We start from the raw sequence: 4,842 nt of genomic DNA, 5'->3' as shown, positions 1-4,842 counted from the left end.
AGAACACATGCACACCTATGCACAACACCCCACCCACCCCCCCATCCCACCCCAGACTCCCCAATCACCACTGCACAGTGACAGGTCTTGGATTCAGCGTTGAAGCAAATCAATTTGTAGGTGTGAGGGGAAAATGACATTTGGCTCGTCCTGACGGAGAGAGAGACTTTGTGGCGATCTTGGTGAAGCTTTGATATTTGTGAAGGGAATTGACAAGATGAGAGTGTAAAACTGGCATTTGTTGAAGCTTTTCTCAGTGTCACAAGTAGGCTTACATTATTCTGTAACGAAGCTACTGTGAAAATCCCTTACTCCGGTGTCTGTTCAGTTACACTGAGGGAGAATTTTGCATGGCCAATGCACCTAACCTGCACATCTTTCAGACTGTGAAAGGAAACCAGAGCACCCGGAGGAAACCCACAGAGATACGGGAAGAATGTACAGCTCCACATAGACAGTGACCCAAGCCGGGAATCGAACCCGGGTCCCTGGTACTGTGAGGCAGCAGTACTAACCACTGTGTTGCCCTGGGAGGAGGACAGGAGACTTTTAACCCCTCGGTAGCAGTTGCAAAGTGAATGGGCAGAGAAACAGATCAAAGTGGACAGTATTCCCAGCCCCGTTGTGGAGTTGGTCTGTTACTGATGAGCATTGAGGGGTGTTCATACTATTTGCATGGGTATCGCACTCCTCTGGCTTCCAGTCAGTGACGTGGGCAGTCTGAGGGGAAGTACAGGGTGTTAAGAGTCCAGCCTGATGATTCTGTGACCAACATCAGAACAGCAAGAGACAATTCAGCCCTTCAGGAACTGCTGGACAGTGAGTAGACTGACTTTCCTTGCTAACCTGCAGATGCTCGGGAATTGTTAGACCGCCTAACTCCAGCTGGTTGACTGGCTGAAGGCTTATTACAGGCCCAGGCTGGAGCCAGGGATTTTCCTGGTGGGCAGAGCATGTATCTTTTGTAATGTCCTTTCTTCATTAGGCCATTGGTGAGAAAGACAGAGTCCCACTACAAACGGAAAGTGTTGGAAATTCTTGAGCAGGTTCTTTCTCGACTGGGATCAATAAGAAATGTTTTCTAAAATGGCCTAGAATCGTGCCCTTGAATCTTGGTGTCAGTTTGGTTAATTGTTTGGTCAGGAGCTTGTGGGTTCAGATTTCATTCCATATTTCTTACTGCCATTCAGGGCCTGCACTGAGGGAACACTTGCATGATAGGCGGAGAGATTAAACCAGGGAGCTGATTAGGTAGATGACTCCCCTCTTAATTCCCTCTCTAATGGCTGTTCACCTCTCTCGAGACCTGACTTAAAACCCACCTCTTCTGCTGATCCCTTTTAATATCTCCCCCTTTGGAAGAGACTGATGTGTAGTGGTAATGTCATTGAGCTAATAACTCAGAGGCACAAGCTAAGGTCCTGGGGACTGGGTTCAAATCCCCAACACATCAGCTGGTGAAATTTAAATTCAATGAATTACTTAAAATAATAATCTGGAATTGTAAAGCTCCTGTCTGCAATAGTCACTTTGAAACCAGTGCCAATCTGCCTTAACAAACCCATTTAGTTTATTAATTTCCTTTAGGGAAGGAAATCTGCCGTCCTTACCCAGTCTGGCCTACATGTGACTCCAGATCCATAGCAATGAGGTTGACTCTTAACTGCCCTGAAATGGGGCAATTGGGGATGGGCATCAAGTGGTGTCCAAAGTTAGAATAAGAGACCTGGGTGAGAGGAGTGCAGAGACCTTCAAGGATGGTAGTGCTGGAGATGATTTTGGAGGGATCCAAAAAAGTTGAGAATTTTTGATGTGTTACCGGTTCAGGATCCAGGTCAGCGAGTTTATCAGCCCATCTGCTTTCAGTTAGGAGGAATGCCTCAAATCCAAAGATTCCTGGATTGTATGCAAGTACCTCGAGCTTACATACATATGTACAAATTAGGAGTTGGCTACTCAGCACCTTGAGCCTGTGCCACCCGCCTACCACCAAATAGCCTTTTATCCCCATGTTAATCAAGAATCAACCTTAAAAAATATTCAGAGATTCTGCTTCCACTGCCTTTTAAGGGAGAGACTTCCAGAGATCCTCAACCCTCTGAGAGAAAAACATTTCTCCTCATCTCTGTCTTAAATGAGCAACCCCTTATTCTTAAATATTGACCCTAGTTCTAGATCCTCCCACAAAAGGGAACATCTTCTCCACATCCACGCTGTCAGTACCACTCAGAATCTTAAAGGTTTCGATTAAGTTGTCTCTTTTCTAAACTCTACTGGATACAAACCTAACCCCACCAATCTTTCAACCCACCCATTCCTGATATTAGCCTAGTAAAGCTATTCTAAACTACTTCTGACACATGTACACTTTCCTTAAATAAGGAGACCAATAATGTCCAATACAACTGAAGCATATCCTCCCCACTTAAGTGACCAGTTCCCCTCACAATAAATGATGACATTCTATTAGCTTTTTCTCTCTCTGTAGCCTGTAAGGGTTGTAATATGAAACAAATCTTACTAACCTGAGCCCACTTCCTCGTGTATGCAAGCCTTATTACTGAACTGTTTGTTATTTAACACACCGAGAGGGTAGTGTGGTCACTGATGATAATCTCACTCGCAGTCCCTCAGCCTGTGCTCTACCAGACTGACCTGATCCTGTCCCTGAGTAAGGAAAAGTGAGCTGAGTGTTCCTTTGCCCAGTGCTTGGTGCCCTTTAGCTGAGCACATTCATGAAACATCTCCGGTTTGGTGACAGAGTTATTAGTCACATGGACAGTTGGCTTGTCTTGGTTGGGTATATTGAGGGGCAAATGCTATTTGGAAAACCAGGAGAGGTGTTTAGTGCCATGGAGTTTGTATCATCATCTTAAATGGCCTCAAATTAGCTCAGATCTAGTTCACTGTATCTCTGCCCTCACTTGCTTTCTCTCCCCACTTCCCCCTATCCCTCTCACCCTTTCCCATTCTCCCTCAATCTTCAACTTCCTCCCACTCGTGCTGACCCATTCTCCCTCACTTTGCCATGACCTCCCTCTCACTCTCCATTTCCTCCCTCTCACTCTCTCACTTCCCCTCTGTCCCTCTATTTTGGCCACTCTCGCTCTCTCCATCCTTCCTCACCTCTCTCTCTCTTCTCACTCTCTCCTTCATCTCTCGCACCCTCCCTCCCCGTCACACTCTCCTTCCTTTTCACTCCCTCTCATTCTCTCCTTCGTTTCTTCCCCCTCGGCCTCGCCCTCGCCCTCCCTCCCCCTCGGCCTCGCCCTCACCCTCCCTCCCCCTCGGCCTCGCCCTCCCTCCCCTTCAGTCTCGCCCTCGCCCTCCCTCCCCCTCGGTCTCGCCCTCGCCCTCCCTCCCCCTCGGTCTCGCCCTCCCTCCCCCTCGGTCTCGCCCTCCCTCCCCCTCGGTCTCGCCCTCCCTCCCCCTCGGTCTCGCCCTCCCTCCCCCTCAGTCTCGCCCTCGCCCTCCTTCCCCCTTGGTCTCGCCCTCCCTCCCCCTCGGTCTCGCCCTCTTGACCTATCTTGTTCCCTCTCACTAGCTCCCTCGCTTGCTCTACCTCCCCCCGCTCCACTTTTTCCCATGTAACCTGTCTTGTGTACATTCTCCCCCTGTGTGCTCTCTCCTCCTTTTGTCCATATTCTGTGTCTGTAACAGGCTTCTGTCTGGGATTTTTGCCACTCTCTACCCCCAGATGACTTAGCTTCCTTACCCTTCCTGCGTTGTTGAGATTCTGTTCAGAGCTCGTGTGCAGTGACTGATTCTTGTTGATCAGTGTATCCGATTCATCCTCTCCTGAATGAAATCCTCTATTTTTATTAATGCATCAAGTCTTTTTGGATATGTGAAAATTTTTTTGCGACAATGTTGGGGCTAGCTCAATGTTTTGAATTAACTTTCCCTGTTGTGTGAAAGGTCCAATGTGATTGTGAATTGTTCACACTTTTTTTAACATTGTAGTGAAGCTTGTGAATCTGCAGAGTGATTTCTGTACAATAAAGGATTTTTTTCCCAGTGAAACCATTGTTTTGTGTTGAATCCCTTTTCCCCAACATGGTGATGGATGGCTGCCTGCAGACAGTGACTGGCCATCGTAGCCACTAGATAGTGCACAGAGGGAATGTTCACGAACTGGAAGCATAGCGCCTCCATTTCTCTGTTTAATTACCCAGGGAAAAATGTTACGGATTGAGTGAAAATAAGCCTGGACACAGTTGCTGAAAAATAATCTGTTTGGCATTATTTCCAATGAGTGTTTCCCAGGCGGTGACATAGTGGGTAACGTCACTGGACTAGTTATCCAGAGGCCCAGGGGTAGCAGTTCAAATCTCACCAGTCAGCTAGTGGAATTCATAAAACCTAGACTTGAGTGATGGAGAGAGCGAAAGGAATAGGGGAAGGGAGTAGGACAGAGAAAGCAAGAGAGGGCAGAGATACAGGTGTGAGCTCATTTGAGCGCATTTAGGAGGACTAAATAGCTACTGTCGGTAATAGTGACCACAAAACCATTATGGTTGAAAATCCATCTGATTCACTAATGTCCGTTCGGGAAAGAAATCTGCTGTCCTTACCTAATCTGACCTACCTGTGACTCCAGAGCCATAGTAACATGATTTATTCTTAACTGTCCTTTTGAAATGGTTTTGTTTGCAATTGCAGCAGGTAATTAAGAAGGCAAATGGAATTTTGCCCTTCATTGCTAGAGGGATGGAGCTTAAAAACAGTGAGATTATGTTGCTGCTGTGTAAGGTGTTGGTGAGGCCACACTTGGATTACTGTGTGCGGTTTTGGTCTCCTTACTTGAGAAAGGATACACTGGCACTGGAGGGGGGTATAGAG

Source organism: Carcharhinus amblyrhynchos, chromosome 9, assembly GCF_965287045.1.
Source record: "Carcharhinus amblyrhynchos chromosome 9, sCarAmb.v2.hapA, whole genome shotgun sequence".
In the NCBI taxonomy this organism is placed as follows: Eukaryota; Metazoa; Chordata; class Chondrichthyes; order Carcharhiniformes; family Carcharhinidae; genus Carcharhinus; species Carcharhinus amblyrhynchos.
Note: the sequence above shows the minus strand (reverse complement) of the source record.